This window comes from Balaenoptera acutorostrata, chromosome 7 (genome assembly GCF_949987535.1).
Source record: "Balaenoptera acutorostrata chromosome 7, mBalAcu1.1, whole genome shotgun sequence".
Taxonomy (NCBI): Eukaryota; Metazoa; Chordata; class Mammalia; order Artiodactyla; family Balaenopteridae; genus Balaenoptera; species Balaenoptera acutorostrata.
Window position 1 is genome coordinate 58,227,828 of NC_080070.1, and position 26,361 is coordinate 58,254,188.

A 26,361-nucleotide genomic window follows, 5' to 3' on the forward strand; every position below is an offset into this window, starting at 1 on the left:
TTTGCTTTTTTTTTTTATCATGGCTAATGTTGTTGAGCATTTTTTCATATGCTTATTGGCCATTTGTATATCTTCTTTGAGGAAATGTCCATTCAGATCTTTTGCCCATTTTAAAATTAGGTTATTTATCTTCTTATTATTGAGTTGTAAGAGTCCTTTATATAAGTACAAGTCCTCATCAGATATATGATTTGCAAATATTTTTTCCATTTTGTTGGTTTTCTTTTCACTTTTTTTGATGGTAACTTTTTCAGCACGAAAGTTTTTCATTTTGATGTAATCCAATTTATTTTTTTTTTGTTGCTTATGCTTTTGGTGTCATATCTAAGAAACCATTGCCTTAGCTAAGGTCATGAAAATTTAGCCTTTTTCCCCAAAATTTTATAGCTTCCACTCTTTTTTTTTTAATATATTATTATTATTATTATTTTTTTTTAATATATTTTTTTTTTCTTTTTTTTTTTTAATTTTATAGCTACTTTATTTATTTATTTATTTATTTTTGGCTGTGTTGGGTCTTCGGTTCGTGCGAGGGCTTTCTCTAGTTGCGGCAAGCGGGGGCCACTCTTCATCGCGGTGCGGGGACCGCTCTTCATCGCGGTGTGCGGGCCTTTCACTATCGCGGCCCCTCCCGTTGCGGGGCACAGGCTCCAGACGCGCAGGCTCAGTAGTTGTGGCTCACGGGCCCAGCTGCTCCGTGGCATGTGGGATCTTCCCAGACCAGGGCTCGAACCCGTGTCCCCTGCATTAGCAGGCAGATTCTCAACCACTGCGCCACCAGGGAAGCCCTATTATTATTATTTTAAAAAATTATTTATTTATTTATTTATTTATTTATTTATTTATGGCTGTGTTGGGTCTTCGTTTCTGTGTGAGGGCTTTCTCTAGTTGTGGCAAGTGGGGGCCACTCACTCTTCATCGCGGTGCGCGGGCCTCTCACTGTCACGGCCTCTCTTGTTGTGGAGCACAGGCCCCAGACGCGCAAGCTCAGTAATTGTGGCTCACAGGCCCAGCTGCTCTGCGGCATGTGGGATCTTCCCAGACCAGGGCTCGAATCTGTGTCCCCTGCATTGGCAGGCAGATTCTCAACCACTGCGCCACCAGGGAAGCCCTCCACTCTTATATTTAGGTATTTGATCCATTTTGAAGTAATTTTTCTACGTGGTGTGAGGCAAAGGTCCAGCCTCCTTATTCTGCATATGGAAATCCAGTTGTCCCAGCACCATTTGTTGGAAAGATTATTCTTTCTCCACTAAAAGGTCTTGACACCCCGTTTAAAGTAATTGACTATAAATGCAAGGCTTTATTTTCTGGACTCTGAATTCTATTCCATTGATCTATATCTCTATCTTTATGCCAATACCATCCTTATTTTATTATTGTAGCTTTATAGTAAGTTTTGAAATTGGCAAGTGTGAGCCCTCCAACTTTGTTTTTCTATTTCAAGATTTTTTTCTATTTTGGGTCCCTAGAATTTCCACACTAATTTTAGGATCAGTTTGTAAATTTCTGCAAGGAAGCCCCTTGGGATTTTAATAGGATTGAGGTGAATCTGTAAATCAATTTGGGGAGTATTGCTCATGAGCATGAGTGTATCCATAGTATCTAATCTATGAAAATGAAACATCTTTCCACTTATTTAGGATGTCTTTCATTTCTTTCAAAATTATCATAGTTTCCAGAATAAAAGTTTTGTAATTCCTTGTTAAATTTACTTCTAAGTATTTTATTCTTTTTGATGCTATAGTAGATGGAATTGTTTTCTTAACTTCATTTCAGATTGTTCATTACAACTGTATAGAAACACAATAGATTTTTGTATATTGATTTTGTATCCTGCAGCTTTGCTGAACTTATTCATTAGTTTTAATAGTTTTTCAGTGAATTCCCTACAATTTTCTGTCTATAAGATCATGTCATCTGTAGACAGAGATAGTTTTACTTCTTTCTTTCAAATCGGGATATCTTTTCTTTCAGTCCTATCGTCCCATCCCCTCACACCCCAAACTGGCTTACCCAGAATCTCCAGTAAAATGTTATACAGAAGTGGTGACAGTGGACATCCTTCTCTTGTTCCTGATATTAGAGGAAAACATTCAGTCTTTCACCATTAAACACGATAGTATTAGCTGTGGGTATTTTCATAGATGCACTTTATCAGGTTGAGGAAGTTCCCTTCTAAGTTTATGTGTGTGTTTTTTTTTTAATCATGAAAGGGTGTTGTATTTTGTGAAATGCTTTTTCTGCATCTGTTGAGATGATCATGTGACTTTTGTTCTTTTTCTATTGATATGATGTTTTACATTAATTGATTTTTGGCTGTAAACCAACCTTGCATTCCTGAGCTGTTATCCACTTTTGCACCTGCTCAACTCAGACTTATATCTTGACCAGTGTTAGATCAATACCGAATCCAGGCAATGTTGCTATCCTTCATTAAAAAAACAAAAACAAAAATGTTTTTATCATTTGATACTAAGGATGGCATTTCTAATGCCATCCCGTATGGAATGTCACACTGTCAAATCTGTAATTTATCACTTCTCAGTTTCCTTATTTTTACAGGACTCTTACTAAATTGTCTTTATTAGAAAGTGTGAGAAATTGGTCTTTTCTCTTCCTATTTACCTAAAGGTAGGAGAAGAAAATTTTGTATTGTCCATAGCACTTCAGCCTAAATTGAATCATATCGGGATGAAATTCTTAAACACAAAATGAATATGTCTGTAATATACCTTTTAAACAGAATACATGCTGACCAAGTTATGTTGTTTTTACTAGAGTCTTAGCTTTTGTGATTTTAAAGATATCTCTAAGGCTCGAATTCTATCATTTTTCATTTAAAATCAACCTCACCTCTTCCTATACAGTTGCAAGGGTGATACAAGCCAAATTTGGCCTGTAGGTATGTTTTATTTGGTCCATAGGTTTTTGAAACATAGGCCAAGTATGTGCTCCGTAGGCAGACACTACACTCAACTTTCATGTTATCTTCTAGTCTGCACTTAAGCCAAGCCCATAAAGGCTTTGGAGTTTGTAATGCTTGTAACACAAACCATCTCATTTTTGGCATCTTAATTTATCTCAGTGGAGGCATTATCTCTTAGTTACCCAACTTTTAAATCTTGGAGTCATTGCTGATAATTTTTTATAAAGTTTTTTTTCTTTAAAAAAAATCACCCTATGTATTTAATATCACTGAACTATACACTTTAAATTGGTTAAGATGGTTAAAAAAAATACCCAAATTAAATCTGAATAGGTTCCCATTGTATAAGATTTACATAATCAGAAATACAAAAGCCCTGAACTTCCTTTTTCACTTCTCTCTACCACCTCTTCCCCATCTACAGGTAACCATTGCCATTATTGGGGTGCATTCTTCCTGCCCACTTTGTAGACTTTTACACACACACACGGGCTATTATAATTTTTTAAAATGAAGTATAGTTGACTTACAGTATTATATTAGTTTCCATTGTACAACATAGTGATTTTATATTTTTATAGATTATGCGCTATACAAAATTATTACAATATTATTGACTGTATTTCCTGTGCTGTACATTACATCCCTGTGACTTATTTATTTTATAACTTGTAGTTTGTACCTCTTAATCTCCTTCACCTATTTTGCCCATCCTTCTTACCCCTCTCCCCACTGGTAACTACTAGTTTGTTCTCTGTATCTGTGAGTCTCTTTCTGTTTTGCTATATTTGTCCATTTGTCTTGTTTTTTAGATTCCATATATAAGTGAAAACATACAGTATTTGCTTTTCTCTGAGTTATTTCACTTAGTATAATACTCTTTAGGTCTATCCACGTTGTCACAAATGACAAGATTTCATTCTTTTTTATGGCTGAGTAATATTCCATTATATATATAAATATATATTACATCTTTTATCTATTCATCTGTCAAAGGACACTTAGGTTACTTCAATATCTTGGCTATTGTAAATAATGTTGCAATGAACATTGGGGTGCATATATCTTTTTGAATTAGCATTTTTGTTTTCTTTGCAAAAATACCCAGGAGTGGAATTGCTGGATGGATTGTATGACAGTTCTATTTTTAATTTTTTGAGGAACACCCATACTGTTTTCCACTGTGGCTGTACCAGTTTACATTCCCACCAACAGTGCACAGTTGTTCCCCGCCAACACTTATTATTTTTTGCCTTTTTCATAATAGCCATTCTGACAGGTGTGAGGTAATACTTCACTGTGGTTTTGATTTGCATTTCCCCATGATTAGTGATGATGAGCATCTTTTCATGTGCCTGTTGGCCATCTGTGTGTCTTCTTTGGAAAAATATCTATTCAGATTCTCTGCACATTTTTCAGTTGGTTTATTTTTGATATTGAATTGCATGAGTTCTTTATATATTTTGGAAATTAACCCCCATCAGACATGGTATTTGCAAATATATTCTCCCATTCAGTAGGTTGATTTGGTTCCATTTGTTTATTTTTTGCTTTTGTTGCCCTTGCCTGAGAAGACAGATCCAAAAAAACACTGCTAAGATTGATGTCAAAGAGCTTACTACCTATGTTTTCTTCTATGAGTTTTATGGTTTCAGGTCTTACATTTAAGTCTTTAATCCATTTTATTTTTGTACATGGTCTCTTTCATTCTTTTACACAGAGATGTCCAGTTTTCCCAACACCACTTATTGAAGAGGCTATCTTTTCCCCCATTGTATATTCTTGCCTCCTTTGTTATAGATTAATTGACCATGTGTGTGACTTTTTTTCTGGGCTCTCCGTTCTGTTCCATTGACCTATGTGCCTTTTTTGTGTCAGTACCATAATGTTTTGATTAGTATAGCTTTGTAGTATAGTTTGAAGTCAGGGAATGTGATACCTCCAGCTTTGGTCTTCTTTCTCAAGATTGCTTTGGCTATTCAGGATCTTTTGTGGGTCCATACAGAATTTAAGATTTTTTTTGCTCTAGTTCTGTGAAAAATGCCATTGGTATTTTGATAGGGATTGCACTGAATCTATTCATTGATTTGGGTAGTACGGACATTTTTTTTTTTATATTTATTTATTGATTGATTGATTGATTGCTGTGTTGGGTCTTCATCTCTGTGAGAGGGCTTTCTCCAGTTGTGGCAAGCGCGGGGGCCACTCTTCATCGCGGTGCGCGGGCCTCTCACCATTGCGGCCTCTCTTGTTGCGGAGCACAGGCTCCAGACGCGCAGGCTCAGTAGTTGTGACTCACGGGCCTAGCTGCTCCGCGGCATGTGGGATCCTCCCAGACCAGGGCTCGAACCCGTGTACCCTGCATTAGCAGGCAGATTCTCAACCACTGCGCCACCAGGGAAGCCCTGGACATTTTAACAATATTAATTCTTCTGATTTCTAAGCATGGTATATCTTTCCATTGATTTGTGTCATCTTCAGTTTCTTTCATTAATGTCTTATAGTTTTCAGAGTACAGGTCATTCACCTCCTTGGTGAAATTTATATTCCTAGGTATTTTATTTTTTAATACAATTTTAAATGGAATTGTTTTATTGATTTCTGATAGTTCATTATTAGTGTTATCAAAATGCAACAGGTTTCTGAATATTAATTTTGGATTCTGCATTTTTACTGAATTCATTTATTAGTTTTAATAGTTTCTTGGTGGTGTCTTTAGGATTTTCTGTATATAGTATCATGTCACCTGTGAATAGTGACAGTTTTACATCTTCTCTTCCAATCTGGATGCCTTTTCTTTCTTTTTCTTGTCTGATTGCTATGGTTAGGACTTCCAACATACTATACTGAATAAAAGTGGTGAGAGTGGGTATCCTTGTCTTGTTCCTGATCTTAGAAGTAAAGCTTTCAGCTTTTCACCATTGAGTATGATGTTAGCTGTGGGTTTGTCTTAAACGGACTTTATTATATTGATGTATGTTCCATCTATACCCACTTTGTTGACAGTTTTTATCATGAATGAATGTTGAATTTTGTCAGGTGGTTTTTCTGCATCTACTGTGACAACCATGTGATTTTTATCTTTTGTTTTATTAATGTATTGTGGGCTATTAGTTTTTTACATAAAAAGTAGGCTGGAAAATATACCTCCAATTTATCAACAGTGGGTACCTTTAGATGGGTAAGGAATGGTAAAGAGGAGTAAATGAGGACTTTTCAGTTTTTAGCCATTACTGCCAATGTTGCATGAACATTATTTACATACATCTTAGTATGAAGCCTATCTCAGTAAGATATGAAACCTGGATGTTATAAGTGAGCAGATGGATAGACTATGTAAAAATCTTACACTGTATCAGTCAGGGTTCAACCGGAGAAGCAGAACAAACAGTGGGGGAAAGCATATATATATATATATATATATATATATATATATATGTAATTTGGGATGCTGGCTAAGCAAATCTGAAATCAGTAGGGCAAATCTTCAGGAAGAGAATGTCACAGGTAGGTTGGAACTATATTTTCTCCTTTTGGAGAAAGCCTCTGTTCTGCTTTTAAGGCTTTTCAAGTGATTGAATCAGCCTCCCCCAGATTATCCAGGATAATCTCCTTTACTTAAAGCCAACCGATTAGGGGCTTTAATTACATCTTAAAATACCTTTACAGCAAAAGAAGATTAGTATTTGGTTGAATAACTAGATACTGTACCAAGCCAAGTTGACACCTCAAAGCCATCATACATACAAATTAAAAATTTATGTTCAGCAAAAGACTCTGTGAAGAAAGAGAGACAGCAGATAGGTAAAATATATCTGCAACATAGATAATAAAAGGATTAATATTCAAAATTTCTTGAGTTCCCCCAATCAACAAGGCATGAAACAGCTGATAGAAAAATGGGCAAAGGATATGAATAGGCAATACGTACACAAAACACAATAGTCTGATGAAAAAAATGTATGAAAATGTTCAAACTCATTAATAATTAAGAAAATAAAATTTGAAATTATAACTTTTTCTGATAATTTTGGCAAGATTTAAAAGGTGGGTAATATTAAAAGCTGGAAAAAATTCAGAGGCATGGGCATTCTCATTCATACACAAATCCTTTGGTAAGAGTACATTGACAAAGGCTTTTAGAAAGGAAATTTAACAGTTATCTATGAAAATTGTCAACAAACATACCTTTTACCTAATGAACTGCTAGGAATCTATCCTCTCTTACTCCCTTTGTTAATCACCAAGTTCAAATGTTAAATCTTACATGATTGCACTTCCAACTAACACTCCCTTGATTCTTCTCTCCCTATGTGAGTTCAACTTTACACTACTGCTAGATACATCTCCCTAATTCTCTTTTTCTATGATACACAGACACACAGACACAGACATACACATACACACACACAACTACGCCACAGCATTGTTTGCAACAGTCCCAAGCTGGAAACAACCTAATTGTGTAACAACTATAGCATGAATAAATAACTCATTTACAATAAAGAAAGTGAAGGACGATTAATTACAAACATCAACATGAATGACTCTCAAAAAATATTATTGGGCGAAAGAAGCAAAAACCAAAGAAAACAAAAAAGTATGATTCCATTCATACTTTCTAAAATTTCAAAAAAGGCAAAACTAAACTACCTTATTTAGGGATGCATACCTAGGGGGTAAAACCATAAAGAAAAGCAAGAAAATAAGTGATTTTTCTACATGTTAGGGTAGTGATTACCTTGGGTGGGGGAGGAAGGGAGTTGTAATTGGGGAGGTGAATTCAAGGAGACTTCTGAGATACTGTTGATCTTCGACTTTTTGACCTTGATGGTAATGACATGTTAAAATGAACATTAAGTATTTTATGCTTTGTCTGTATTCTCATAATTTAAAAAAATGTCACTAGGGAACTGTCTGAGGGGCTGGCAGTCTTCTATTTCTCTTTTCTTCTTTTCCCACCTTTGTTGAGATATAACTGGCTTATAACATTGTATAAGTTAAAGGTGTATAACGTGTTGATTTGATACATTTAAAAATTGCAAAATGATGATCACCGTAGTATTAGCTACCACCTCCATCCTGTCACATACAGTGGCTACTCAAATTTTGCCTTGTCATTTTGTAAATTAAATTTACATATGACTTCTACATTTTTCACTTTGTTATATTTGACTTAAAAATCATTAAAAATAAATTAAAATTTTAAAACTTTTATGAATTACTCCCTGCCTACAGAGTAAAGTTCCAACTCCTTTATCTGAACTTTCAAATTCCTCCATCTACTGATGACTTTTCAGTCTCTGTAATCCTAACTAACTCCCACTACTGTCTTCAGTGGAAACCCAAAAAACCCCAAATAAAACAAAACAAAAAAAGCCCCAACAGATACTAATTCTACTAAATTGCCTTTACAAAAAAGAAAAAGAAAAACAGAAAGAAAATTGACCTTTCCTCTTACTCTTTATTTGAAAGTAAACGGGGGAGGATTCTGAATTGCCTACCACATGTTTTTCTAAAATGAATCAGAGCAGGATGAGATGCCTGCTTAGTCTTTGGCTATAATGAATATGTGTCTGTGACACAATTCTCAAAAAGAACACATTTCTCCCAAGTTATTATCTAGCTGGCACTGTGATTAAGAATTTCCTTTCAGTTTAAATAAGCTAAAAAAATGGTTAAAGGCAAGTATATGTGATGTTAGATGTTAGTGTCCACAAAAACACAGTGAAAAATAAATAAATGACCCGAATTGAGCCCTGAGTCTTCATGCATAGACTATCAGTTTCACACTTAGTCATAGTCAACTTCACACATAGATGCCACTGAAACAACCAGGGCCAAATGTTCCTGGAAAATGGGACTTCTTAGACATTCACAGACATTTGGTGCAAATACCTGAGCCCCATGCTTCGGGTGGAGATCTCAGCAAGAAGACTGATGGGCAGCTTCCAGGCGAAAAAATGAGGGAGGGGCAGGATGTGGTCTTGGTGATTCAGAAGCGCCCCCCCCTTCTCCACCACCAATTTGAGTCAGCATGCAGCCACATGGCCCCATATGGTACAGTGATGGCTCTTGATGAGCTGTCATACCAGAGCCTCCCTTCTTGCCTTCATTAAAGCACTTGGTGATTTCAGAAGCCCAATTTGCATATGGGTAGTTTTATTCTATCTTTCTAAATTAGTCCAGCAGCAAATGGTTGAAGTTTTCTGATCTACATGATATGGTGGCATGAAGTGTTGTTGGCCGTTCTGATACTTGCTTGTCTCACCTGGTCCTTAAAATGATAAACTAACATCACTCATTTGGAGGCAGCCTAGCATAGTAGTTGAGCCCCTGGGTGTTGGAGCCAAGCTGGCTGGGTTCAAATCCCTGCTCACCACCCCTGGACTTGTGATTTTACAAGTGTGCACAAATCACTCTTTCTTGCCCCAGGTCATGAATCATGTGCTGTTAATGTCATTGGTGCAGCCAGAACTGAGGGCCATCCTTGTGGTGCAACAGTGGCAGCAATCACAGCAAGCTTCAGTAGAGCACTGGCGGTTCTGCTGGTGGCTGTGTCTGGGTTCCAGGGCTGGCAGAGTGGCAGAGTGGGTCACACTGTCCAGCGCTGGGCGTTAACTTTCCATGACTTGATTTGGAGTACTGTTCATGACTGCAGAGTCCTCAACCTGGCCATGCTGGCAATTCCAGGAGTTATACAATGACCTTTTAACACTTCTCTTTTTTTTTTTTTTGCTTAAACTAAATTTTTGGTTTCTTTTAAATATAACTAAGATTACTGACTGATACAATGACTTTGGAAAAATTTATTAAGTTTTCTCAGCCTATTTTCTCATCTATAAAGTAGCTCAGTAGTATCTATCTCTTAGGGTTAGTAGGAGACTTACATACGTTACTGCATGCAAGCACTCATTATAGTGCTGGCACACAGTAAGGGTCCCTAAAATATTAGCTATTATTATTTAATAATTTGTTGGGCACAAGAACATTGGACTGCTTATTGTAAGAGTGAAGCTTGGTATGAGAAGGTCCTTGCCATTTATCTTAGAGTTAGGAACTATAGCTTGGAGTTTTAGAAATTAGAGATCATTATATGTTAGTTTCAAGATTCAAGTATTGTGACCCCATCTGAGTGGTTATGTTGAAGAAATAATCCCCTCTTTATTGCAACAATAGGATTAAAAGTAACCTAGGAATTTTTATGGCTCACAGCTTTTAATTTATGGTTGGTTGATTTAGGCAACCATATATATTTTGTTTTATCTATTTAATTTAAATTTAACATATGGACTGAAAAAGGCACGCATCTTAAGTTTATAGCTTGATTATCATACAAAGCAGGGTACTGAACATTACCAACGCTACAGAGGCTTACTTTGTGCTCCCATCCTCCAGAGGTACCACTACACAGATTTCTCTTACCATAAATTAGTGTTGCCTGTTTCAAACTTTATTTAAATGAGATTCTATAGTAGGTACTCTTTTTGTTGCTAAATGTTATATATTCGAGATTCATCCATGTTGTTGCACATAGAAATAGTTCTCTACATTGCTGCATAGCAATATATGCCACACTTTATTTAACCATTCTACTGTTAACAGACATTTGGGTTGCTTCTAGTTTGGTGCTATTAAGGATAATGTACTAAGAATATTCTTGTAACTCTCTTTTGTGCACATATGTATGCATTTCTTTTGGATTTACACCTGGGGGTTGAATTGCTGAGTCATAGGGTGGGCATATGCTTAATTTAACTGGTAACAAAATTTCCAAAGTAGTTTTACCAGTTTACACTCTCAAGCATTACAAGAGTTTCTGTTGCTCTATATCCTAACACTTCGTATTGTCAACCTTTTAAATTTCAGCCACTCTGGGGTGTGTGCAGAGATATCCTGTTATGTTTTCAACTTACATTTTCCTGATAACTAATGATGTTGAACACATTTTCATGTTCATTGGCCATTTGGATATCCTCTTTTGTAAAAAATCCTGCTCATGTCTTTTTTTTTTTTTTTTAATTTTTTTTTAATAGCTACTTTATTTATTTATTTATTTATTTATTTATTTATTTATTTATTTATTTATTTTTGGCTGTGTTGGGTCTTCGGTTCGTGCGAGGGCTTTCTCTAGTTGCGGCAAGCGGGGGCCACTCTTCATCGCGGTGCGGGGACCGCTCTTCATCGCGGTGCGCGGGCCTTTCACTATCGCGGCCCCTCCCGTTGCGGGGCACAGGCTCCAGACGCGCAGGCTCAGTAGTTGTGGCTCACGGGCCCAGCTGCTCCGTGGCATGTGGGATCCTCCCAGACCAGGGCTCGAACCCGTGTCCCCTGCATTAGCAGGCAGACTCTCAACCACTGCGCCACCAGGGAAGCCCCTGCTCATGTCTTTAACCCTTTCTTTAAAAAAAACTGAGCCTGTCTTTTCCTTATTGATTTATAAGAAATCTTTATACACTCTGGATACAAGTTCTTTGTGTGATTTACACACATAAAATGTCTTCTCCCACTTTGTATCTTGCTTTTTCATTCTCTTAATGATTTCTTTTGATGAACAGAAGTTTTAAATTACAATATGTCCAAATGATTAATCTTTCCTATTACGGTTACAGCTTTTACAAAACAAAAAACAAAAAAGACTTCATTTTTTTAAGCAGTTTTAGGCCTATAGAAAAATGAGTAGAAAGAACCAATATTCCCGTATATTCTCCCCCGGCGCAATATACGGGCATATTGGTTTTGCAGTGAGCATTGGTGTGGTACATTCTTTACAACTGATGAACCCATATTGATACATTATTATTAACTAAAGTTCATAGTTTACATTTACAGTTCACTCTGTGTGTTGTACACTTTTTGGGGTTTGACAAATGGATCATGTTATCTATCCTCCATTACAGTATCATACATAATAGTTTCACTGCCCTAAAAATCCCCTGTGTTCCACCTCTTCATCTCCCCCCAATCCCTGACAACCCCTGATCTTTTCACTGTCTCCATAGTTTTTCCTGTTCCAGAATGTCATATAGTTGGAATCATATAGTGTGTAGCCTTTTCAGACTGACTTCTTTCACTTAGTAATATGCATTAAAGTTCCTCCATGACTTTTCATGGCTTGATATCTCATTTCTTTTTAGCACTGAATAATATTCCATTGACTGGATATACCATAGTTTATTTATCCATTCACCTACTGAAAGACACCTTGGTGGCTTCCAAGTTTTGGTAATTATAAATAAAGCTTTTATAAACATCTGTGTACAGGTTTTTGTATGAACTTAAGTTTTCAACTCCTCTGGGTAAATACCAAGGAGTATGATTGCTGGATCATATGGTAAGAGTGTTTCATTTTGTGAGAAACTGCCTGATTGTCTTTCAAAGTGTACCATTTTGCATTCCTACCAGCAATGAAGGAGAATTCTTCACCAGCCTTTGGTGGTGTCAGTGTTCTGGATTTTGGCCATTCTAACAGAGGTATAGTGGTATCTCATTGTTGTCTTAATTTGCATTTTCCTGATGACATGTATGTGGAGCATCTTTTCATATGTTTATTTTCCACCTGTATATTTTCCTTGGTGAGGTGTCTTATGGTCTTTGGCCCATTTTATAATCTGGTTGTTTGTTTTCTTATTGTTGAATTTTAAGAGTTCTTAGTATATTTAGGATAACAGTCCATTATCAGATACGTCTTTTGCAAATACTTTCTTCCAGTCTATGGCTGGTCTTATCATTCTCCTGACATTGTCTTCTGCAGAGCAGAAGTTTTAATTTCAGTGAAGTCCAGCTTATCCATTATTTTTTTCATGGATCATTCCTTTGGGATTGTATGTAAAAAGTCATTGCCACACCCAACCAAGGTCATCTAGGTTTTCTCCTATGTTATCTTCTAGGAGTTTTGTAGTTTTGTGTTTTACATTTAGCTCTATGATTCATTCTGAGTTAGTTTTTGTGAAGGGTGTAAGGTTTGTGTCTAGATCCATTTTTTTTTTTAAACATGTGGATGTCCAGTCGTTCCAGCATCATTTGTTGAAAAGACTGTCTTTGCTCTATTGTATTGCCTTTGATCCTTTGTCAAAAATCAGTTTACTCTATTTATGGGGGTCTATTTCTGGGCTCTCTATTCTGTTCCATTGACTTATTTGTCTCTTCTTTGACCAATACCACACTGTCTTGATTACCACTGCTTAGATACCCCTAGTGTGGAAAATAAAGCTCATTACATACAGGATGGAAATATGGCCCAGTATCTATTTGGACTTGTTGTCTGTAGAACCAGAGATAGTTCATTTGTGACCAATTTAAAATGTACTAGCCTGTCCCCTTTCAGTGGCAAGTGATAGAAACCCAGTTTAAAGTTAAGCAAAGGAAGGAATGTTTTGTCTCACAAGAATGAGGAAGAACTGAAGTGGAACAGGCATCAGATATATTCTAAATCAATCTCACTCTCTCTCTCTCTGTTGATCTCTTGATCTCTTCACTTCTCCCTCTCATTTAGTGAATTTTAAACAACAAGAAAAATAAAAAACCAAAAAACCCACCTCCTACTGCCTTCAAGAATAACTCCTTCATTTCCTTCAAATGTTTGTTCAAATCTCCCTTCCTCAGTGAGGCTGATCAATCCTCATTTTATTCAACACCAAAACCTGTCCCCTCCATCTCAGCAGTCCTGATCCTTTTTTACATTTTCCCCGCTTACTAATTCCTAACATACTGTAGTATTTTCTTATTTATGTTTTTAATTTATCTCTCTCATCTGGAATGCTACTTCTACCAGGGTAGGCTCTTGTGTATTTTATTTACTGAGATATTCCAAACACCTAAAACAGGGCACCTAGAGCATCCCACATGGTAGGTGTTCAATAAATACTGTTGAGTGAATGAAAGGGAATTTATTATCTCACGTAAGAAGTCCCAAGTTGGGTGGTTCCAGGATTGTTGGTTCTGTAGCTCAGTGGCATAATTGAGAACCATGCTCTTTTCACCTTTCCTGTGTGCCATCCTCAGCATGTCAGGTTGGTCTCTTAGGCTAGCTCTCTGCATGGTTGCAAGATGGCTGCTGTAGTTCCAGGCATCACATCTCAACAAGACACATCCAGAAGCAGCAGAATGATAGCTGCTATCTGCTTTCTTATTTTTCTGCTTTCTTTTCTTTAATCAATGAGGAAATATATATTATTTTTTTTTAAAAACACCCTTGCATATACAATAACTGAAATTAAAATAAATGCATATAATTGCATTAGTTTTGAAGCTAACCCTTATCAACAAGTATATTCTTTTTTTTTTTAAATAAATTTATTTATTTATTTATTTTTTGATTGTGTTGGGTCTTCATTTCTGTGCGAGGGCTTTCTCCAGTTGCGGCGAGCGGGGGCCACTCTTCATCGTGGTGCGCGGGCCTCCTACTGTCGTGGCCTCTCATTGCGGAGCACTGCTCCAGACGCGCAGGCTCAGTAGTTGTGGCTCACAGGCCCAGTTGCTCCGCAGCATGTGGGATCCTCCCAGACCAGGGCTCGAACCCGGGTCCCCTGCATCGGCAGGCAGACTCTCAACCACTGTGCCACCAGGGAAGCCCCAAGAATATATACTCTTAACATAAATTACTTAATTGCAACAGTATTATTTTGGAAGAAACATGGCCATGTAAATTGATGAAATGTTAAGAAGCCATTTTGGATTTAGAAAGTATAATAATTTGGACATTGTTTGGACTAGAAAAATTATATTTAAAAATCCTTATTAGTTATTTGTTTTGGTAAAATTCTTAGGAAAAAAACACGAGGAAATCTGCCATGAGGATGACTAAAGGGAGAGGCGTTTTGAATATATTAAAGTAAGACAAAGTATCTTTAAAGACTGTGTAAATGTATTTAAAAATACAAAATACAGCCAAAAAACACATGAAAGACAATTTTTATATATAATTTTTGGTCTGATTAATTGAATGCATATTTTACATAACTTAGGTTATAGGTCAAATGGATTAAGAAAATTCACTTTTGCTAGGAAAATAAGATAGTGGTAAGGGATCTGTCAAGCTCATTTAATATAACTGTTCTGAAAAAAAGAATATTTAATGTGAAAATGTTAATTTCAAAAAAAATGGACTATATCAGTTACAATCTTGCTTGACAGATGTATAAGGCTCATGCTTATAAAATCTGAAGAGAAAATAACCACAAATCACCCTGTTAATCCATGGGGCATTTCTGGCTGAATTAGGTTTGTCCTTGTTAAAGAAATTATCTTCGTTTTCTTCCCCCCTCAGGAATGCATGTAAAACAGTTCCTGTCTCAATGCACGCTTAAGGCAAAAAGTTCAGTGCTCAATTACCTGCTGTCTGAAGTCTCATATTTTGCAGTGAGCAAGTGAAATAGCATTTTAATCAGAAGTCTTGACCCATGCTCTTCTTTTTTCCTTTGCAGGCTTGCAAGTTATTTGGCATATGAAGGTCTTGACCTGAGAAAACCATCTTGGATAACCGTGGCAAGGAGAAGGAAAAATGCAACACCTAGGAGATTTCAGTAAACAGTAGAATCATGCCAACCTAATCTGTGTTAAAATGCTTGGAATGTGGGAGCCGCTGATGATGCCTGTTGTCTGTGTGTCTGACTGAATCCTTTCTTTTCTCAGAGCAGCAAAGCAAAGCCTGGGAACCAGGCCAAATGCCTGCCACTTACCTTAAATTGATCAGCTACTTTGAGATTAAAACTCCTGAAAGCTGCCACACCGTGAAAACAAGGCTTCCTTCACATTAAAGGCAAATTGCGACTTTGGGTTTGCTGTGATCTTTTTTCCATTTTATCCAGTTTTTCACAGTGCACACTTTTTTTTTTTTCCCTTTCCATTTATGCTCCAATGTAGAAGCCAATAGTTACAGCATCTTGGCCAAGCATTCATTAAGGTTTATAAGAACAAAATTTATGGTTATTTAGGAGTTGGCACAAAGACAGACTGTTGCTGGAAAAAGAAAAAGAAATACAGGTGGGAAATATAAGCCTCAACAAAGGCCCATACTATACTGTAGTGTGCGAGGCTCTCAGTAGAGGTCTGGGAGGAAAATTATATCGTATTTAAAACGAGGCACTCCTCTATTCTGAATCCTCCCCATTTTATGGCTCTGTAGATGATTGAAACAAGTATGCCGGTCATTCCAAGAGATTTTTCTGTCTTGTGTAAGTGCTACCATTTACAGGAGCTGGCAGACGTAGCGATAAATAGATTTGTGTTAATCTGGGTGATAATCTGTCAGTTTGGTTAATGGATGAGGTACATTTAAAAATATATATATTATGGATCAGAATAAGGGCTCCGCCAAGAAGAGAAGAGTCATGTTAGCCTCGTGAATAGCCCTTACATAATGGCAGCGCCTGTGTTCCCAAAAATGTAGGGTGTGGGCAAAACACACCCTTAATCTTTGAATTCAGGCAGTAATGTGGAATTCTGGCACAGTCTGCATGTCTATATTCTCCCTCAGGAAATATTGTTAATGAGTCTTGTGTTTTCTTTTGTTTTTTGTTTTTTTTAATATTCTCTGATTTCCTGATCTAGGGGAACAAGAAAACTTCTTGTTCTGTTATTTGCACTATTTGTAAAACAAGCATTTTAAGAATATATTTCAGTTTTCTACTAGTTGTTGTTCAAGGAGTACCTAGGAGTTAGTTGCATGTATTGAAAAATATACAGCTTCAGTGTTTCATGATGTAGACTGCTCCCAAAATATCACTTGTTTTAGCTATGCCAGTAACTTGCTGTATGCTATAGGGAAAGTTAACTTAAATGTCTAGCCATCTCCTAATACCAAATGGGAACACTAATACTAATACTTATGCTGATACAAATAATGTATTCTCTACTGGGTGCCCTGTGATAAGGTATGTGTTTCCACTTCCAATACCTTGCATACATTAGAATGTTTTCCCCCTTCCTTTACATGAAATTAAGTTCATCCTTTTTACTGACTTTGTTTTGGAAATCTTCCACTTAATTCTTTTTATTCCTGTTTATCAGTGTTACCTCAACACGGAAATACATACAATGTCACATGAACTTACATTTGTTCACATGTTGCTCTGCAAAGGACCGATTTACTTGTGCATAAATATGAGTACTTTCTACTAACTACACACACTTTCTGCTCCTCAAGGGCGGGGGTCATGTCCTTCTTGATACCTCTTCACAAACAAGAAGCTCATTAAGTTTAGAGAATTGAATATGCACACAAACTTTTCCATCATTTCATAAAATGCTAAATACAACTTTGGCTGTATGAGCACACAATGTGATCATCATTTGTAGATAATACTGGTTATTTCTGAGCATGAGGGAGCCTGTTTGTTAAGCAGTGATTAGAAGTCACTTCCCTTGTTTTGCAGAGTGCCAGAAAGCCAGAGACATCAGAGAAGGAACAGAAAAAGCTATGGCTCAATCTGGTGCTGATCTCTGTTTCTGTATCTTTTTAACCAGTTTGCCTTATGACTTTGTCACTTAAATTTTCTATCATGCCTTTGAGACCTTTACCTTGACTATTGATTTTGTCCTAACTTCCAAGTCTTCATACTTTCTATTTCCTATTAATTCTGATTCTTTCATATTTCATAAGGTGTCAAGTATGTTTAGTGTTAGGCTAAGGGTAATTAGAAAATCCCTGTATAACAAGAAGTAGTTGGTAAAACAAAAAAATACAAAGCAAGCAAACAACTGCCTGCAGTGATCTGCTCTGCATCTTGTTGCACAGGGTAACAATTTGAGGACAATTCAAGAGAATGTACAATAGAGTCATATTTCATGATGAAACAGCCAATATGGCAGTTTAGAAAGTGTGCACTGAAGCAATCACAGAATGTGTAAGACTTGAACTGGGCCCAGGAGGATGACGGAGACAGAAGGGAAGTTTCTCTAAGAGAGGGGAATGGCATAAACAAAGGCACAGAGGTGGTAAAGAACTTGGTGAACTCACAAATCAGCCAAGGCGGAGGCATGCTTTGGGTGGAGAGGTGAGAGTATGGCTAAGAGCGTGTTGGGAAATAGGATTGAGAGAGAGAGAAGAGTTACTAATGAAAAGCCTTGGAAGTCAAAAAGAAGAGTTGTGATTGTCTTGGGAGAAAAATGGGACCCTCTTAAGATCTGAGTTGAGAATGAAAGATTTAAGATGACTACCAATTCCTTTTGACGCAAAGAGCCCTAGACTTGGAATCTGAACACCTCGGCTCTGGTCTCGGTTTCACCATTTTCAAGATGCACAATCTTGAGCAAGTTAGTGAATTTGTCTGAGCCTCAGTTCTTGTATTGATAAAACAGAAATGATAATACCTGCCTTGCCAGTCTGGTTCAGCATCCTGTTGTCAGTCACTGCAGCCACGCAGGTGTGACGGAATCGGGATCTGGAGGGCAGCAGGGGCTGCAGAAATTGAGTGAAAGGAACAAATCAGAGATGCTTTAAGTGCTGATGCTGTATCACAGAGGTGACTCTGGTCTGCTGGTCTCCAGAAAAAAATACTATTTCCAATTGACTTCTTTTTCTGAAACTCGGTCTCCTCATCTCAGCTACTCTATAAACCCTGATATTTTGCTACTCTCTCTCTTCCCTTGTCCCTTTTCAGAAAGAGTTCTCCTGTCCCTACTTACACCACCCAAGAGAGCCCAGACCCTCTCTGAGAGTCACCAACAGGTTCCTAAAAGGCCTGTTGTCAACTGAATTTCTCCTCCCCTCACCCTATATACTCCCTCTGTTAATGTTATTCCTTAGTACCATGCCTTCTTATTTTCTTTAAATCCCCAGAGTTTCCAGTGGGTCAGACTCTAAATGACCTTTTACTTCCTACCTGAAATGATTCGCATTCCCCCATTTTCCCAAATCTCCCACTGATTCCTTTCCCTCCTGCTGGTCAGCTGACCCCCTGATCACTCATTACCAGCACACCTCTATTTCCTCCTATTCTCTAATCTCAATCTCAGATCTTCTTGCATTTGAAAAGATTAGGAAGCCACATTGCTAATCTCAAATCCTGGGGAACTTGAGATGTGGGGAACAAACTCAGATAGTGCTGGTGAGCGTATATTGTTACAACCAATTGGAAATCAATTTGGCAATACCTAGTAAAGCCATAGATGCTTAGACCCTTTTCCTAATAATAATAATTGCTATCATATACTGAGTGCTTACTTTGTGTAAGACTCTGTTCTCACAGCTTTATTCTCTTGAAGGAGGTGCTATCATTATCCTAATTTTACTGAAGAGGAAACCCAGGCACAGAGAAATTAGTAACATGCCCAAGGTCACACTGTTGTGACTTTGTGGTGGAGCTTGGATTTGGAGTGGGCACCTGGGTTTCAGAGCCTAAGGTGTTATCCACCCAACTCTGCCTGGAGAAGTTCATGCCCCAGGAGCCATGTTTACAAATGGTCACAAATGGTCACAAATGTTCACTGCAGTACTACTTAGAATAGCAAAAGGGCATGAATGGCCAAACTGCCCCTCCAAAGGGGATTGGGTGGAAATACCGATGGACTACTATTTCAGGAGCTAAAATAAATGAACCGGACCCACACATATCAACATAGACGAAGCTCAAAGATAGAATATTGTACAAAAAAGCAAAATGCAGCAAGATATATATAGTAACACCAGGGATGATGTAAACTTTTTAAAACACTTGAGAGATAAGTTAGGAGTTTGGGATTAAAATATACACACTACTATATATAAAATAAATAACCAACAAGGACCTATTGTATAGCACAGGGAACTATACTCAATATCTTGTAATAGCCTATAATGGTAAAGAATCTAAAAAAAGTTTATATACATATATATATATATAAAACTGAATCACTTAGCTGTACACCTGAAACTAACAAAACATTGTAAATCAACTATATTTTAATAAAAATTTAAACAAAGAAGTAGAACACTTACAACAATAATATATAGTTTATAGATAATTACATATGTAGTAGATAAAAACCTTAGATGTGAATGAACTAGACCAAGTGAAAGATATCTTATCTTGAGGGATGGAGGGAGAAAGAAGAGATGGGGGTGATTTTCTCTGTGCTTGTAGCATTTAAAAACAAAAGAGAGGGTTGATGAAAATATGGAAAATATTAACATTTGTTTAATCCAGGTACTGGGTACATAAGTATCATATTATCTTTTGGTTCTTTTCTAGATGTTGGAAATATTTTATATACACAATTTGAAAACATTTTAAAAAGAAATGAGAAGTCAGTCAAAACTTTACAGGGAGGGACCATCATTTCTGAGCCTCTTAGAGTCAAAACAAATAATTCTTGAGCACAGATTAAGTGCTCAGTATTGTAAGGGAAGAAAAAAGAAGGAAAAGGCAATTTCTAGGAGCCTAGAGATTAGCTGAGACAGAGCCAGACCCATACAACAATTAGAAACAACATATACAGAGGCAAGCAGTTGTGAAGCACAGCCTACTCGTGCTGAAGAAATTGCACCTGAGAGGTTTTAGCAGCTTGGCCATGGCTGATGCTGCAGGGGAAGGAAGATGCACTGGGCTGGGCTGTGGACCATGGGTAGCCCTGTGAGTATGATCCCTGGGGTGATAGCTGAGGCTCTGCTCTTAGAGAAAGCAGGGCAGGAAACACCTTGGCTACCCATCCACTGACAGCCTGTTACTGATGCAGAACAGCCAAAAACTTAATTTTATTATTTTTGTAGCCAGGTCTCTGTTTATACATCTCATGTCCATAGAGTTGGTGTGATTAGAGCCTAGAGGTAATACCTAAGTTATTTATTGAACACAGTATTCTGACTGTATATTTGTTATGTATTTAGTTCATCTCTAAATGAACACAATACTTGACAAATATGTAGAAAGACAAGTTTTCTGCCCTGGGGAGCTTATGTTCCAATGTGGACAAACAGAACAGAGGGGATAGGATCTTCACTTTGGGGAAGACTTGGCAGATAGGGAGAGGCTGCCGAGGTAGAAGAGAAGGGAAGTTGAAATCTCTGGAAAGGTGGGGATGGGAATGTGGAGGGAATGGAGGACTTCTAAAGAAATCCTTTAAAAGTAAACATGATGTTCAGTCAGTAAAATGCCCTTGAAAAAAACTTTTTTTGAGAGCAGGGGAAAAGGTTAAGAAAAATGAATCTCACCGTGACAATAATTAGACGAATAGCAAAGCAGCATTAATACTTTAGCAGCAGCTACAATGTACTGAAGCTACCACATGCCAGGCAACCTGCTAGACTCCTTGTATATATTATTTCACCAACTCTGAAAGGCTCATTTAGTGTCATCACTTTACATAGGCAGAAACTGAGGTTCAGAAGTTAGGGAACTTGTCCAAGATGACACAGACAGTAAGTGGATGAGCATGAATTCGAAGTCAGATCTGACTCCATGCTCCTTTCAAAGCAAAGAGAACGTCAAGGAATGAGGAACAGACAGGAGGGTTAGAGCATAGCACTATTTCCTTATGTGACAAAAAGTAGAGTCACTGATGATAGGCTAAACAACTGAACTGAAGTGCATTTATCACTAGTACATAAAGACTGAAAAATCTGTTGAGACTTAGGCTAACGTCCCAGGAGAGCAGTCATAAAGGAGTAGTATAGGGTGTGACCACGGAAAAAAAAAAGCAATGAGGAGAGATGAACAGGATCAGCTTCAAACCTCCTCAAGAAGTGGACATGGAAGAACTCTGGATTTGCAAGTCAATGTACCTTTCATTCTCGAGTCTGTGCTCAGGCTGGGTTTTGGCTGCCTGCCTCTATTTTGCCCCAACTGCATGAGAATCCATTGGCATGAAAATCTGTGTGTCTCTCTATCTATTCTAACCTCTTCCATCTCTTTTCCAGAAGGATTTAAAGCAATATTTAAACAAAATATATCTACCCAATAAGGTTAATAAAAAGCAAAATAATTATAAAATTACTTGCAATGCTCTTTCCCAATTCCTGACCCTCAGTCAACCATCCATCCATCAAACCCAATCTCATACTTTGAGATCCAACTCAAAACCCCTCATTAATCTGACCCTTCTACCTTGTCCTTCTACTGTTCCATGCGATAACTTTATTATAGCATTTATCATATTGTCTTACGGTTAGTTGTTTTCTCATTAGACTATGAGGGTCTTGGAGGTGGGAACCAAGTTGTGTACATCTTTGTAACCACTCTACTTGGCAAAGCATCTGACACATATTAGGTTCTCAAATAGTTATTGAATGAGTGAATAATTAAATAAAAATCAGAATCAAGGAGAATAAGAGAAAGCAAGTATTCTAAACATATAGACTGATATAGATTTTCGTTGTTGAACATCAGATTTGGCTCTGGAAGCCAGGGCAAAAAGAGAAACAGAAAAATCACATTATCATTACCAAAAGGAAAAGGCAAACACATTCGTGGGGAAGCAGTGTTTATACCTAATTATGTACAATTAACCTTTGTTTGGGGGCATTTAAGTAATATGTTATAAATTGATTTTCTAAGCAGAAGTTTCATATTAAATAAAGAATACCATACTTATCTACAAAATGGTGACCAGGTTCTCAAAAAGTTATAACCAGAACTTCCCAGCACCACTGACAAAAGAGCCCTAAATTTCTTTTTTAAATGTGACAATATTACCAGGGAAATACTTTTTGCTCTGCTGCTGCTGAGTTAGTATGCCACCAAAGGAAATACCATTTTAATCACCCATCAATGTAATTCACAACGGCATTATTTTATTTTATTTTTTTTAATTTTAAAATTTTATTTATTTTTTTATAAAGCATGTTCTTATTGTCATCAATTTTATACACATCAGTGTATACATGTCAATCCCAATCGCCCAATTCAGCACACCACCATCCCCAACCCCCCATGGCTTTCCCCCCTTGGTGTCCATATGTTTGTTCTCTACATCTGTGTCTCACCTTCTGCCCTGCAAACCAGTTCACCTGTAGCATTTTTCTAGGTTCCACAAACATGCATTAATATACGATATTTGTTTTTCTCTTTCTGACTTACTTCACTCTGTATGACAGTCTCTAGATCCATCCATGTCTCAACAAATGACTCAATTTTGTTCCTTTTTATGGCTGAGTCATATCCCATTGTATATATGTACCACAACTTCTTTATCCATTCGTCTGTTGATGGGCATTTAGGTTGCTTCCATGACCTGGCTATTGTAAATAGTGCTGCAATGAACATTGGGGTGCATGTGTCTTTCTGAATTATGTTTTTCTCTGGGTATATGCCCAGTAGTGGTATTGCTGGACCATATGGTAATTCTATTTTTAGTTTTTTAAGGAACCTCCATATTGTTCTCCATAGTGGCTGTATCAATTTACATTCCCACCAACAGTGCAAGAGGGTTCCCTTTTCTCCACACCCTCTCCAGCATTTGTTGTTTGTAGATCTTCTGATGATGCCCATTCTAACTGGTGTGAGGTGATACCTCATTGTAGTATTGATTTGCATTTCTCTAATAATTAGTGATGTTGAGCAGCTTTTCATGTGCTTCTTGGCCATCTGTATGTCTTCTTTGGAGAAATGTCTATTTAGATCTTCTGCCCATTTTTGGATTGGGTTTTTTGTTTCTTTAATATTGAGCTGCATGAGCTGTTTATATATTTTGGAGATTAATCCTTTGTCCATTGATTTGTTTGCAAATATTTTTTCCCATTCTGAGGGTTGTCTTTTCGTCTTATTTATGGTTTCCTTTGCTGTGCAAAAGCTTTGAAGTTTCATTAGGTCCCATTTGTTTATTTTTGTTTTTATTTCCATTACTCTAGGAGGTGGATCAAAAAAGATCTTGCTGTGATTTATGTCAAAGAGTGTTCTTCCTATGTTTTCCTCTAAGAGTTTTATAGTGTCTGGTCTTACATTTAGGTCTCGAATCCATTTCGAGTTTATTTTTGTGTATGGTGTTAGGGAGTGTTCTAATTTCATTCTTTTACATGCAGCTGTCCAGTTTTCCCAGCACCACTTATTGAAGAGGCTGTCTTTTCTCCATTGCATATCCTTGCCTCCTTTGTCATAGATTAGTTGACCATAGGTGCATGGGTTTATCTCTGGGCTTTCTATCTTGTTCCATTGATCTATGTTTCTGTTTTTGTGCCAGTACAATATTGTCTTGATTACTGCAGCTTTGTAGTATAGTCTGAAGTCAGGGAGTCTGATTCCTCCAGCTCCGTTTTTTTCCCTCAAGACTGCTTTGGCTATTCGGGGTCTTTTGTGTCTCCATACAAATTTTAAGATTTTTTGTTCTAGTTCCATAAAAAATGCCATTGGTAATTTGATAGGGATTGCATTGAATCTGTAGATTGCTTTGGGTAGTATAGTCATCTTCACAATGTTGATTCTTCCAATCCAAGAACATGGTATATCTCTCCATCTGTTGGTATCGTCTTTAATTTCTTTCATCAGTGTCTTATAGTTTTCTGCATACAGGTCTTTTGTCTCCCTAGGTAGGTTTATTCCTACGTATTTCATTCTTTTTGTTGCAGTGGTAAATGGGAGTGTTTTCTTAATTTCTCTTTCAGATTTTTCATCATTAGTGTATAGGAATGCAAGAGATTTCTGTGCATGCATTTTGTATCCTGCAACTTTACCAAATTCATTGATTAGCTCTAGTAGTTTTCTGGTGGCATTTTTAGGATTCTCTATGTATAGTACCATGTCATCTGCAAACAGTGACAGTTTTACTTCTTCTTTTCCAATTTGGATTCCTTTTATTTCTTTTTCTTCTCTGATTGCCGTGGGTAGGACTTCCAAAACTATGTTGAATAATAGTGGTGAGAGTGGACATCCTTGTCTTGTTCCTGATCTTAGAGGAAATGCTTTCAGTTTTTCACCATTGAGAATGATGTTTGCTGTGGGTTTGTCGTATATGGCCTTTATTATGTTGATGCCCACTTTCTGGAGAGTTTTTATCATAAATGGGTGTTGAATTCTGTCAAAAGCTTTTTCTGCATCTATTGAGATGATCATATGGTTTTTATTCTTCAATTTGTTAATATGGTGTATCACATTGATTGATTTGCATATATTGAAGAATCCTTGCATTCCTGGGATAAATCCCACTTGATCATGGTGTATGATCCTTTTAATGTGTTTTTGGATTCTGTTTGCTAGTATTTTGTTGAGGATTTCTGCATCTATATTCATCAGTGATGTTGGTCTGTAATTTTCATTTTTGTAGTATCTTTGTCTGGTTTTGGTATCAGGGTGATGGTGGCCTCATAGAATGAGTTTGGGAGTATTCCTTCCTTGCAATTTTTTGGAAGAGTTTGAGAAGGATGGGTGTTAGCTCTCCTCTAAATGTTTGATAGAATTCACCTGTGAAGCCATCTGGTCCTGGACTTTTGTTTGTTGGAAGATTTTTAATCAGTTTCAATTTCATTACTTGTGATTGGTCTGTTCATATTTTCTGTTTCTTCCTGGTTCAGTCTTGGAAGGTTATACCTTTCTAAGAATTTGTCCATTTCTTCCAGGTTGTCCATTTTATTGGCATAGAGTTGCTTGTAGTAGTCTCTCAGGATGCTTTGTATTTCTGCAGTGTCTGTTGTAACTTCTCCTTTTTCATTTCTAATTTTATTGATTTGAGTCCTCTCCCTCTTTTTCTTCATGAGTCTGGCTAATGGTTTATCAATTTTGTTTATCTTCTCAAAGAACCAGCTTTTAGTTTTATTGATCTTTGCTATTGTTTTCTTTGTTTCTATTTCATTTATTTCTGCTCTGATCTTTATGATTTCTTTCCTTCTGCTAACTTTGGGTTTTGTTTGTTCTTCTTTCTCTAGTTCCTTTAGGTGTAAGGTTAGATCGTTTATTTGAGATTTTTCTTGTTTCTTGAGGTAGGCTTGTATAGCTATAAACTTCCCTCTTAGAACTGCTTTTGCTGCATCCCATAGATTTTGGATCATCGTGTTTTCATTTTCATTTGTCTCTAGGTATTTTTTGATTTCCTCTTTGATTTCTTCACTGATCTCTTGGTTATTTAGTAACGTATTGTTTAGCCTCCATGTGTTTGTGTTTTTTACGTTTTTTTCCCTGTAATTCATATCTAATCTCATAGCGTTGTGGTCAGAAAAGATGCTTGATATGATTTCAATTTTCTTAAATTTACTGAGGCTTGATTTGTGACCCAAGATGTGATCTATCCTGGAGAATGTTCCGTGCGCACTTGAGAAGAAAGTGTAATCTGCTGTTTTTGGATGGAATGCCCTATAAATATCAATTAAATCTATCTGGTCTATTGTGTCATTTAAAGCTTCTGTTATCTTATGTATTTTCATTTTGGATGATCTGTCCATTGGTGTAAGTGAGGTGTTAAAGTCCCCCACTATTATTGTGTTACTGTCGATTTCCTCTTTTATAGCTGTTAGCAGTTGCCTTATGTATTGAGGTGCTCCTATGTTGGGTGCACATATATTCATAATTGTTATATCTTCTTCTTGGATT